The sequence below is a fragment of the Sciurus vulgaris genome (assembly GCF_902686455.1).
Source record: "Sciurus vulgaris genome assembly, chromosome: 7".
Classification (NCBI taxonomy): domain Eukaryota; kingdom Metazoa; phylum Chordata; class Mammalia; order Rodentia; family Sciuridae; genus Sciurus; species Sciurus vulgaris.
In genome coordinates, this window is record NC_136467.1 from 93,826,011 (window position 1) to 93,840,364 (window position 14,354).

General features: G+C 34.7%; 1 long non-coding RNA gene across 1 annotated transcript in view; it reads right to left on the bottom strand.

Annotated features, from left to right (window-relative positions):
- Positions 1-3,696: 3,696 nt before the first annotated feature.
- Positions 3,697-14,354, bottom strand: part of LOC306665337 — an 84,452-nt gene continuing 73,794 nt past the window's right edge. The window contains exon 3 of the long non-coding RNA XR_013764988.1: positions 3,697-4,512. This is a non-coding gene — a long non-coding RNA (uncharacterized lncRNA). The remainder of the gene's footprint in view (positions 4,513-14,354) is intronic.

The window sequence follows — 14,354 nt, forward strand, 5'->3', positions numbered from 1 at the left end:
AAGAGTATTTCTAAGAATGAAACAGGAGAAAATAAAATTTATTACTTTAAAATTTAAATATGAAAAAGATAACAACTATGGAGTAAGAGGATGAAGGTGATCATCCAAGTTAAATGGAGAAAATGTCACAATCTCCTGTTTAGTGTCTAGATCTGAAATAGCTTTCAAATATGGATTCCACTGATTCAAAAAGGCGGTTCAGTCAGAAGGAGATACTACCCTGCTATGCTGTGACAAGTATATACTACCAGGAGAAGGAGAACAATGATGTCTTCAGAATTATTGGACAGAGATCTGAGTTGAGATGGATATACAGAGATCCAAAGCAATATAATCACTCCAACTTCACCACTATTACAATGGGCCTATGATATCCAATTAATAAATAAAGCCTTGAGTCCTGACCAGGATGCCCTCTGGTTCCATGATCTCACGCTGTGATAACTTTCCCATTCTGGACTGACCTCCATGTTAGGTCTTTGAAGTGTGAGGCATAAGTGATCATAGTGGGGAAGCTAAGTGGAAATCCCTGAACTAGTCCCTTTTTAACAATTTAGTAAATCAAAAACAATACTGATTCTGGGCAAAGGGAAAGATTTTGATGAGGAACCTTATAAATCCTCAAAGTTGTAGGATTTGCAGTTTCTGTCATATATCTTTATTCAATACTTTAGTTTTGTCCTACAGAAACTAGAAGAAGCTTGAAAAATGACTATTGATTGATGCAGTGTTAACTAAGTAGTTGTCCCTGTCTTAGTTGCTGTACTGAACTTGGTATCATTTTAGACCAAGCTAATAAATTCTTGGGTATATAAAATATGACCACTGATTTTGCAGTTATATTCTTTTTTTTATTCCAATGAGAAGAAAAATGTATCAGAAATAGTTTACATTTAAGTGGAATGCTTAGAAACATTCATTTATAATACTACTCCAGAGGTAAGCAAATTCTCTCTCTTGCTGTCATAATATAATCTGAAAAAAATCTTGACTTGATATACCACAGAACATTATACTAATGTGTTGCACTGATGACATCATGCTAATTGAATAAGATGAAAAACATTTTTAGTAACTAAAGGCCTTGCTATGACACAGTTTTTCCAGAGGGCGAGATACAAACCTATGAAGATTCAGGGATCTGCTACCTTAATGAAGTGTTTAGGGGTCAAATGATCAAGGGATGCCAGGATATTCACACCAAAGTTAACATCAAACATCTGCTGTCATGATAGAAGCACAGAGTGTCACAAAACCCTTTAGTTCTGAATGAGACTTAGTTCACACCTAGAAATATTACTCCAGTCCATATGATGAGTAGCACAGAAGTCTACTATCTTCAAATGAAGCCTGGAGAAGTAAGGACTCTGCAGCAATTACAGGTGCAATACCATAAGACATGTTGCTTGTTCCACATATCTGGAGACTCGCAGGCACTGAGGGTGCTTCTGGCAGAAATGCACATAGTATTCATCTTAAGGCAAGCTTCACAGCAGTTGCACTGACATCAAGCTCACTGCACGGATGCAGAGGAGACTCCCCGTAGCCAGTTGAAGCAGAAAGAAAAAAATCTGAGTTTGAATATTGTTAAGGTGCAAGACCATTCAAAAAAGGGTGGTGGTTACATTATGGTACTACTCAGGGGTAATCTTGAAAAGATAGTGGGGAGGAAAAGATCTTCTCATATAGACCTTCTACCTGCCACTGAGGTAGAGGAAATTAATTTTATGGAAAAAGAAGGGTTCTGAGGTTAAGAAAGTAAAAAATATTTTCCTGGGCAGGAGCTAAAGACTTGGCCTTATATTAAAGTCTTGTAAGAAAAAGGTCTAGGAGTTTGAAAACAAAGAGAACTGAGGAAGAGGCATAAAAATGAATGTATTAAAGTAGATATAATGTCTAAAGATGTTTATTTAATTCACCGTGGTGCAAGAACTAATTAACATAGTAGACAAAATTACTGTGTAAATGAATATTTAGACACAAGTTTTCACTAATGATTCCCAAACTGGCATCATGAATAAATGATCATAGTGGCTATAGTGGCATGGAGGGAGCCTGATATTAATTCAATAGCACAGGATCCATCATACCAAGACTGGTACAACTTTATACCTAAGGAGAATATGGTCTCTTAGGGAGACCAATGACACATTTGGTAGCAAGTCATCTACCCTGGACTATTTCCATCCCAGAAGGTCTATCAGTTTACCTTCGTAAAGATAGATACATTTTCTAAGTGTAGAATAATATTTTTTCCCAGAACATGAGCCATTAACAATATCTACAGGCATACAGAATACATGACCCATAGGCCCGCCAATTGTACCATACAATCTGATCAGGAGACAAACTTGTAGTGAAGTGGGTACAAGAGATGCTGGGATCCTAATTAGAGTAAGATAAACTCCATGTTTGTGTAAATATGTCAAACTTGACTCCACTGTCATATGTAAGTGAAAAGAACAAATAAAAAATTAATAAGGTTAAAAAAAAATGACCACGGGACCCAGTAGTGAAAATATATTTCACACCACACCACATGGAAGCATCCGGTCTCACAATTCTAAAAAGTCTTTTACAACAGTTAGTTTCAGTTTCAAAGTTAGTACTCTGAAAGGACAGTGCTATATACTTCAGAATGTAATATTTGCATGAAATTAGAAACCTCTGTATGGTACGGTGTCCCAAATAAATGGGACTGATAATCAAGAAGGAAAGTATAAATGTCCACATTTATGATCACTTCCATCACTAATCATCACCAATCATCACCAATGAATCAGTGGGTGATTTTGTGCTTCCTGTCTCTGAAGTCATTGTCCCTCCAGTTACATTCTTGCTAAGGGACCCATTGAAGTTCCTTTGATGTATATATTACCATGCTGCCAGGGCACCCTGCACACCTTGTTCTCAAGGAATGGAAAGAAAGGTGTTCCCATCTCTCAGAAATAATTGAACCTGATGTACAAGATGAGGTGGGACTGCTATTTACAATCAACACAGGCAAATATTTGTGGAACCTAGGTGATCCATTTGGCTATCTCCTGTTACTCTTTTTCCTTACTATAACTCTCAACACATACATACATCAATATAACCTAAGAAGGATATGATAACCAAGAGTTTGGACCTCTCAGAAATGAAACTTATAGTTACATCACCAGGTTAGTTATCAAGAACTTCTGAGTTCTCAGTACATGAGGGTGAGGGAGACTTGGAAAAGAACATGGATGAAGGAGGGAGTGAGTGACTGACTTCAGATAGTTGTAGCCATGGGCTATAGTGCATCCTAGGAACATATCAATTTCTAGTCTCCTTTCATGAAGAAAGATCCATAAGGATCTGGAGTAGCTGTTCAGATCCATAAGGATCTGGAGTAGCTGTTCCTAAACTTGTATCTTAGCCTTCTCTGGATCCCTTTTTTTTTTTTTTTTCTTTCCTAGTATTTCTCCTAGTTAGTTTTTGCACAAATAAAACCATACCTGGTTCTTAGATGACCCAGGTTAATGTTTGATGGACACTTAAGCATTTGCTAGAGCACCCATGCTTATTTTTTGGTTTGTAACATATCTCTTTTTCACTCATTTTTTTAAATTATGGAATAATGATTTATGTCTGTCTATATTCCCCCTTTGTTTAAAATAATAATGAAGAGAAATATGCTTATTTTTTCTCAGCACCCTAGAACTATTCCTGTAATATTCTCAAAATAATAAAAATAAGTAAAAGATCAAATTATGATTAAAATTACAAAAATGACATTTGATTTAAATGTCACTGTATTTCCTTGACTTCAAATCTACTGTTTGGCAATGAAATTGTCTAAAAAAAATGGATTTACAGGGATGCATATTTTACATTTTCAGCACATTAGGAATGAGGAAATGCATACATACATGGTCTGGAAAACAGACATTTAGGTAACTAGTTATATAATATTAGTTTACTTTTAAAGAGAATTAATTATACAGAAAGGACATATTTTATTACATACTATCTCACTAACATAACTGCTTTTCCCTTAATATTATACAGATGTCAAATTTAATTTATAATTCATATTCAACTCTAGTTATAAATTTTCTCCATCAATACAACCAAAAATATTTTTTGAATTTTCTCATGAATTCCACTACTTTATACAAAGACAGTTATTTGAAAATAGAAAAAAAGAAAACCACTCCACACATTTTTTAAAAATTAAATTTTTTTATAAATGGTATTAGGTCAATATGCTTAAAAAAGGCAAAGATTAGTTATACTAATTTAAACTTTTAATATATTCCATGGGTATTTGCTAATATAATTTAACCTATTGTTTTAGTCAGGTTTTTCACAACTCTGACTATAGAACCCAAGCAGAACAATTTTAGAGGAGGAAAAGTCTATTTGGGGGCTCATGGTTTCAGAGGTCTCAATCCATAGAAAGCAGACTCCATTCCTCAGAGCTCAAGGTGTGCCTGAATATCATAGCAGAATAGTATGGCAGAGGGAAGTGGCTCACATGATGATCTGAAAGCAGAGAGAGATCTTCACTTGTCAGATACAAATATATATTCCAAAGCCATGCCCCCGATGCTCCACCTGCCTTTAAAATTACCACTCAATTAACCCATCAGGTGATTAATTCATTGATTGGGTTAAGGGTCTCAAAACCCAATCATTTTCCCCTCTGAATTCTCTTGCATTGCCTCAAATGTAAGCTTTTGATAGATACCTCATATCCCATCCAAACCATAACACCCATGATATCATTCTAATTTCCATAACAGTAATTTCTATTCAAATGGTATCACTTTAAATTATAAAGTTATCAACTAATAAGATGAAAAAATAACATTTTAACTGCAACAATATATTATTAAAATAGATTAATTAAATGCCAACTATTGTAGGAATTAATGTCTAAAATGTACATAGGTTGATGTTAATTATGGAGAGATATAGTCAAAATAAAAGGAATGAAGAGATCAAGAGGAGATACAATGCTTGAAGAAAAATATTTTCACCTGTTATGTTTCTTCTAGCAGCACTCAGATCATTTATGATCATTTTAATTAACAGCTCTTCCCAAAGTGACTACTTGTCAGAGACAAGCACATATATACTGCAAATTTTTAAGATAAACATGACATGGATATTTTAATAGTCTATTAATAAACACCTTTGCTGAGTGATGATGCATGAAGCCAATATCAAAATGTTTTAGTTTCCTGAAGTGGGTATTAATATGCCATTAAAATATAGTCAGAGAATGGTATTATGTGTTTCTAGGTATGCTAAAAGTAACTCTCAGTGCGTGTGATATGTTCTAAAATGTATTAAACAAACATTACAGATTTATAGTCAAATTTTCTATTTAATAATCTTATTTAAGCATAGTTAATTTTTCTTTAATGTGACAATTAGTATTATCCATAATCAATCTTTTCATTGCAGTTAGAAATTCCTGGTCATTTTTTATTTGAGTGTTTTAAAAATCATCTTCAGAGCATGGTGCAATGGTGCATGCTTGAATTCCCGGTTACTATAGAATCTGAGGCAGGAGGATCACAGTTGGTAGAGTACTTGCCTAGTATGGACAAGGCCCTATGTTTGATTTCTGTACCACACATGTACACACACATCACCACTGTGAAGCAAATCTCAATTTGACAATGCAATTGTGTAGTTGCAGAGCATGGCCTCAGGATGATGTAAATTTTCACAAATTGTTTGCATTTAGGCAACATTATGCAATAAATTGTTTTTAAAATTTGAAATGAATTGTCTAATTGTGCACCACCTTTTTATTCTTATTGCCTTATGCATAACCCATGAAGGGTTTTGACCTCATCAGTAATCAAGACATTAATAATTGTAGTTGTGTAGTTCAGGGACATATAAGTCACCATCTGCATTCCAAAAAGGACCCACACAGCATTTGTGCAAAATAACTACAAAATAGTTGGCTAAATAAAGTTCAAAGTATCACAACTTTTGCTGCTCTTTAAATTAACTAATTGGCTTCTAATTTCACATAGCTAGCATTGGAAATGATTGTTGTCATTGCAGAGTCTCAGAAAGACTAATAAAAAGATCATTTTTGAATATGGGATTGCCATAAAAAAAGAATATGAAGCTCTGTGCTTCCTCTACTTGTTATGATCATGAGATTTATATATAGAACAGCTTGGATTTCAGATGCCACAGCCTGTTTTTACGGGGAATATTAATAAAAATTTGAGTGAGAGAAAAGGAAGAATCTTAATCAATATGGGGTATGTAAATTCAATTTGTGTGGGCAAAGGAGACCTTCCTTGAATCTTGTAAGGATAATATTTATTGGACTTCATGTTTCTCCCCCTTTCAAATTGTTCTTTATCTGCTGTCACCCTCTTATTTTACTGACATGAGACAGATAGACCTAGATCATTAATTCTACAGGTAGTAATTTCTAATTATCCTTCCACTCTACTCTTTTGGTAGTGCTGCAGTGGAATTTGAACGTGACAACGCTCAGAGAGTGAGCAGCTGATTTAATTTCAAGGGACTTGGGTTTCTTTTCTTTTTAGACTTAACTGCTGTGCACTTAAGACAATTTGAACTTTTACTTTAGAATATGGAAATAGCTGCATTTTGTTTTGAAATGAAACAAAATAGCAGTTACCTGAACAACTATCTAAAATGTGGATGGTAAGATGGTCCTGAGAGTTAACTTCAGACCCTGCAGTCAGGGCTTCTCTGTGCTGCAGAGGTCTAGCTAGAAGAGGGATTCTCTTTTCCCAAGTCACTACCCTCAGAGACATACTGCAGGGGACTTGCTTTGTGATTTAATTTGCCCTTTTCTGCAACAGTGAATTAGATACACTTAAATAACTACTGGTTTAGCTTGTTAGGAAATATAAATCTCAAACAATCTATATTCCGTCAATATGCTTTTTATCTAAGAATGGTGCCTGGAAAAGAAGACAAATGATTGATTTAGATAGAAACATCAATGTTTTCTTCTATTACAAAATGTAAAATAAGAAAAATAATAAAGGAGATTTTGCTTTGGTATGCTATTTCCAATCATATGTGGCATGAGGTGAATTGAAAATATATTTCTCCTTTTCATTTTTGTCCTTTTATTTAATCCATCATCTACATAATGTTTACAAGATTGCTGTAGCTCCATTGTTTTCCTTCGTTTCCTTTTCGTGACATTGAATTAGCATCTGAGAAATTAATTGCCTCACCACTCTGTGCTAGCTGTTCCATTGTTTGGTATTGGACCCTCTGTCCAAGATTGTTCTACTTACATCACTGAGCAGAGAGCAGCATGCATCTTTTCAGTGTTTGCTTTCTGACAGCTCTTGTCTTCAATAATAGGGAGACAGAGCTTTCAGAGGCACTATTAAATAGACTTCCTCAGTTTGTCTCTGCTGTTGAATTACATAAACAAACCTGAAAGAAAATATATATGCTGAGAAGCATATCTGGTGTAATTCCCAGGTATGTTGCCCCAAATGTTTTGCTTCAGGATTATGAATTCAGTTTCCATGGTAGGAATTTGTTCTGAAGTCCAGATTCAGATTATTCATGCGAGAATTAAAAGGGTTGTTTTAATGAACAATAGGTGCATCATCTCACTTTGAATAATAGGAATCTGTTGTGCTGCTGTTTGAAAATCAGACAAGTAGGGCAAGAGGTGGAACTTAAAGCCATGGCAACAAAGACAAAATATGACCAAAATTCAGCCACAAGCAATAGAATGGAATAACTCAAAGGATGTCTGACTTTTCTCTTCTGGTTGTAAACCTTTCCTGAGGGCAAAAGGAGGTAGGGTAACAAAGGACACAAGACTCTTTGGCAGTAAGGCTCTTTAGCTAACAAATTATCCAAGTTTTACTAGGAGGCCAAAAAGTGCATGCTTGATCCTCCCCGTTTTTTTGAATTTAAAATATTGCCAAAGTATCTGAAAACCAAATACAAAATTTGGTGCTATAAGTTTCTGATAATCATACAATCTCCCACTATTTTTAGTGTTTTTAGAAAGAAAAAGTAAATTTGCACCTCATGTTTTGAAAAAGTAAATCTTTCACAACTGGTATTTGAATTTTGCTATTTGTGCTATTCAGATCTATAATTCACCTCTCTGGGTCTTACTTATTAGAGAAATAGTGATAACTTCTTTAAATACTCTTCGAGATAGAAGCTAAGTCAAGTGTCTTACAAGGACCAGCTATTTTATATTCTGTAGGGTGAACCGAGTGGCAATTGTGAACACTCTTGGCAACATAAATAATATGTAAATAAGTCATGCTCTCCTACAAATAATAATGGGAGAGTTTTTTTAATAAACAATGAAACTAAGATATCATAATGACTGATGAATAAGAATATGTAATTGTTCTAGTATGCTTCTTGGATTTTTTTTTTTAAATGCAATGAATGATTTTAATGCTCTGAATGATCTCAGCTAAAAATTATCTGTAGCTCCAGAGGGTGGAAGAAAAATAATTATCTGACATTTATCCCTTTCTTTGTTTTCTCTCTAATTGGCAAAAATAGAAGTAGAGCTAAAGAATTCTGATGCATGAATTGGAGATGAGAATGTTGAAATTGTCAGGACAGAGCACTATAGGACTTATCCCACCTACCTCAGGGCTCCATGACCTTTATGCCTTAAGACAGTGTGCGTGGGGTGGTCCATGGGAATTCAGAAAGAAGCCCTATTTCTGAATTTAGGTTTACGAAAAAATGATTCATGTGACCAATTTTCATAAAGGAGGTTGGTTGAGAATTGAATCAGCTCCTAACTTGGAGGACAATAAGGATGCTTCTTGTGAAGTAGGTATTCCTAAGATTTATCAAATCAGAATCTATTTGAACCTAATGGGATTGTTATGTAGACCAGAAAGATAGTGTAGTTTAACACTTATATTTCTAAGGAAGAAGCATGTTGAAGTGAGTGAAAATACTATTATTGTGAAGTCATAGAATCCCATAAAGTTAAAATATCTTTTCTCAAAAGCACTTCTTACAAACTATGAAACTATAAGCACAGTCATTTCTATACTATCTTTTTAAACCCAAGGAAAGTACAGGCAACTAACTACTCTTTAATAAAAGTAATAGAAGCTGTTCCTTTTTGCAGAAAACATTTTTCATCTACCAAGTGCCAAGAAGGAATATTAATATTGATTCAGACTCAGATATGAATCCTGACCTCAAAAGTACTGAATGTGATTAGCCTGTATGTGCATCAGCCCCACAGATTATGAATTCTGACTTTTTCTTCATGGTCACATTTTAAATCAAAGCAATTTGAGCTTTCTATAGTAACATCAAATCTCTGTATATTTTTAAATGGTTTTGATACAGTCTACAAAGGACAGAAAACTAGTTTTTTTTTTTTTTTCTCCCACTAATTCTGCACACCACCATTCCATCTACCGTTAGGATATATTTTCTTAAAATAAGTTAGGGAAAATTAAGGAGTTAGAATATGGTAAATGCACATTTTATCTTAGTCAACTATACAGGTGAAATAGTAAGAGTAAAGTGAGCAGATTCATAGATAATAAAATAGATTTTTCTATTCTAAAGGAAGCTTCCTGTGTAACAGCAGACTATCCCATAACATGTGAAAGCAAAGAACTCTCAAACTCAAGGAAATATGCATCTTTAAATACACTTTATTGACTTAGGTGATGTAGAAACGTAGTACTCTTTTAAAAGGAGCCTTATGGTTTTAATGTGAGGTGACCCCAAAAGCTCACATGTGAAACAATGCAAGAAGGTTCAGAGGAGAAATGATTGAGTTTAAAAAGTCTTAACCCAATCAGTAATTTAATTCCCTGATAGGGATTAGCTGAGTGATAACCAAAGTGGGTAGGGTGGTGGCTGAAGGAGATGGGAATTGGGGTGTGGTTTTGTGTATATATTTGCATCTGGCCAGTGGAGTCTCTTTCTGCTTCCTGATCACCATTGTGAGTTGGTTCCTTCTGCTGTATTCTTCCAGCACATAGTGTTCTGCCTCACTTCTAGCCCTGAGGAATGAAGCCAGCCTTCTACTGACTAAGACCTCTGAAAGTGTAAACCTTCAAATAAACATTTCCTCCTCTAAATTTGTTCTGATTGGGCCCTTTTAGTCACAGAGGTGAAAAGGCTGACTAAAACAAGGAGTAATTCTTGCAATTCTTTGTGATTTTAAAAGCACTAACTCAGATGACACCACTTTAAGATTGGCAATGTCAATCTTGAAATTATGTTTACTTCTAGCTAGAAATCCATTTCCAGATGCAGAAATGTTGAAAACTAATTACTTTTTGTCTTTCACACTTTCTGAAATCTCTCTCTATAGTCCATAGATTTTAATGAACATGACTCAGACACAGACATAAACATTTTGTTTCAGATTATTTATCTTTTTGCCTTAGATCAGTTATTTTATCCAAGTTACATTATTTTAGTTTCTCCCCTTTCTCTTGAATTTTCTGTTTTTTTTTTTTTCTCATTTACTTTCTCGATTTCTTTGCTTTCCATCACCTCCTTCCCCACTTCTCCTCACATATTTATTGTTAAGAAGTCTAAATGAACCAAATTGTCATGTGGGTTTTTCATGCACAGGGTCATTTCAGAACACCACTTGATAACTTGATTCCCACTAATTCTATACTCTCTAAAAATTATAAAAACAGGAAAATACATTTTAAAATGCGAGAAATGAGAATGGCAAAAGATAAGTTAATCATGACACTTTTCTGCCGTTAAGTTTTGATGAAAATTGTATGATTTGAAATGTCATTCTGCAGGCAAGGCCTGCAGACTGTGACACAAAGACTACAAAAAATAATAAGGTTTTCCTAGTGATTAAGTTTTCTGTGGTCATTTTAATGATTTAAAATCAGGTTGTAGAGATAGTCCATTTGTAAAGACTGACCACATGCTTGGTTTTGAGAAATGATCTGGTCCCAGAGAAGATTATCTGTCTTTCTTTTTCCTTTGTATTAAATTGTATAATTTTTAGAACTAGTCTGGTTAATTATGCTTTTCGAAGGGTCTGCAGTTTCTTTAGGGGATCAGACCACTTACATGTTAAAGTAAACTTTTGGTGATTAATATTAAGATTACTTTCTCATAGGCTTGAAAATTATACACACTATGTATATTCATGGTGATTGCTCTAGTTTGTATCTTCAGTGTCTCTCAAATGCTCATGTGTTAAGGGCTTACTAGGAGGGAAACTTTAAGAGGTGGGGCCTTGCAGGATATCCTTGGATCACTGGGGTTTATGCTCTCAGGAGACCATGGGACCACTTTCTCTCTTCATCCTGGCCATGAAATCTTATCCACCACAAGGTCCTATGCTACAATTCCACCATGATGTGCTGCCTTACAACAGGCTTACAGCAATGGGACCAACTGATCATGGACTTGAACCTCCAAATCTGCAACCCCAAACCAACCATTTCTCTTTATATATTGCTTAACTCAGCATTTATTTAGATAGAAATATGACTTGACACAGAGACCCTAACTATTTTCTTTACTGGATCCTCCAGAGGATATGTGGAGTTATCTGATCACATAAAGTACTCTCGGTCTATTATTTAGAATTAAGAGTGGAAATTCGTAAGAGGTGGCTGACAGTTAGGAAAGCCCAAAGGTGGAAAGAGGTAAGGTGGGAAAATTATCACTGTGTGATCAAATCCTTCTTGGGTAAAATTTAAGGTGACGTGATAACCCATTTCCTTCTTTGTATCTCTGAACATTTAGCAACATTTCACTGACTCACTATTAGAGCAGGTCCATGCAAGACAAAGTGAACTCAGGAACCGTTTGTGAGAAATCTGTGAAGCAGACAACTAGGTACACAGCTATGAGATTATGTGGGTATTAATGCTGTGTGGAAGAGGAAGGACCTATGGGCATCCACTAAGGCAATCAGGACACAAGACTATGTAAGTTTCTCTGAGGACTTTAGAAGCCTATGAGATGTTCTCTGCATCAGAGTGGCTTGGTTCAACACCGGCAAAATGCTTTTCTTTCACAGTTAACGTTTGATAAATTTTTCCTGCCTTTGAACTTAAGTGGCAATAAGAAATAAAAATTTAGGCACTCGATGTTACAAAATCATATAAATGTGGAAGTGACCTTAGGTATATTATACTATAATCAGAATTTACTGGGAAATATTGTCTAAGGTTTAACATTGTATAAATTTTCTTAGGTATCAAACTGCATCTAACTCAGTAACAAAGTGGTATTTTCAAGTAGTTGAATAAATAAATAAATGCTGCTCTCTGGGCTACTTATGAAAGAAAATTATGGGAGAGGGATTTAAAAATAGAATTTGTCTGATAAGTAAAGCAGGTATAAGCAATAAAAATGAGAAAACTCATTAAGTAAAGAAATTCAAGAAATAAATATCAGTATATTTTTCCCAGCAGGAATATGGGGAGAACTTAGTGGAAGACTAAAATAGAATGCAAAGTAAAATTAAGTAGAAAAAGGGAAATTGTAGACAATTACGGTCTTAATAACAATAATTAGTTTTAAACTTATACTCTAATATGCTGGTTTTCAGTTTATTTTGTCTAATTTTTTTCTTCTTATTGTTGTAACCCTCCTAAGGATTATTTTCTTTTTATTTATTTATTTATTTATTTATTTTTGGTTTGGGGGGTAGCTATCATGTAGAACTGAAGCTCTTTTTCTCAGTTATTGAATCACAACAATCATTTCATCTTAGCAGAAGTAAAAGATAGCTGCTTATTAAGAAACATGGACCTGCAATGAGTAGATTTTCAGTCCTAACATGCTGATTTCATAAGCAATGAACTCCACACATCTGAGTTCCTGAATTTTCTTGGAATTAGCTTTAAACTATATCCACAGAGTGATTGTGTCCTAACAACTTCTTGCACTATCACTTAGGAGCTAGCTGTGGTAATATATTGAATTATTGCAATCCTCTCCAATTCCACTCTGATGCTTTCATATTTTATTCTTCCCTAATAGAAAAAGTGGACTTTAGTATGTAAGTCCCAGTATAACACATGGGCTCCCAACCCTCTCAGGGTAGAAGCCACTCTTCAGTGTGACTGGGTCCCGTGTGGAGACTCTGTCTTCATTCCTCCTCATGCTTCTTTTTGCTTTCTCCAGTGTAGCTATTCTACTCCTGCAACAGCCAAAGCAGAAGCAAGCCTTTCCTCAAGACCTTTGAAACATGCTGTGGTTTTTAACTGAGGTGCTCTAGTTTTTGGCATTTGTTTGTATGCTTCTTTACTTCTTTAACACTTTCGCTAAAATACTGGCTACTGATTGATGTGGTAGCTTAAAATTTTTACTCAATATTTTAACATTTTATTCAACTGCAGTAATGTTATCAGACGGGGGTCTGTGTAGGTTGCAGAGAGAGACAACTCAACTCAGGATGATGTGCTCTTGACAATGTCACAGAAAATGATTTAAGACATGTTAGAGGCACAAACAGAGATTCATTCAGGTAAGCAACGAGTAAACATTCAAGGGAGAATGCCAGCTATCTCAGAGTGAGATGTGCCTTTAAGGGTATCAGGCTATTAATTTCAAAATAACCTCTGTGAAAGACGGGCATGGGAAGGTACGTAGAGATGAAATCAGTCTGGTGAACACAAAAGGTTTACCCATGTTCTGGCTGTTCTCAGGATACCCTGAGTGATGCGATCTCATGTATTTGAACAATAGGTAACATTTGGGAAATACATATTGTACCCCCTTTGTTTAACCTATTCTAAAAATAAACATAAGAGCACAGGGAAAGTTTCATGAATGAATGTACACTAATTTTAAAATTGTATGGGAATTTAGAGTAAGTTTAAGATTTGTAGATTTCTCAAAAAGTTGGGAGCCACAGACCTGGGAGAGAATCTGGCTGGGGGAGAAAAAATATAAGGAACATTTTAGTGGGAGACTTTCAGACTGATTCATGGTCTCCTTTTCCTTTCTTTTGTTTCCATTCTGTCTCTATTTATTATTTCATCTATCCTGCATCAGTAACAGACCTTGTTAGAAAGCCTAAGTCTTCTCATTTCATTCAATTTATTTTAGATTTTAAGTAACTAAAATAGTAAGAAATACTTGTAAACACAAGAGACCAATCTATATACTAATCCACTTGTAGATAAATTCCTAACATATAGGATTTACAATAAGTAATATTTTGGATGTGGTAGTACAAAAGTATGTAATTTCAACTTATATTATTAAACCATATCAATTATCAAATTATATGTAATTTTAAAAGAAATGAATGTGACTTAACTTTCCTCTATACATATATAAGTACACCACACATCATGTACAACCACAAGACTAGGATCCTAATTAGAATAAAATGAATT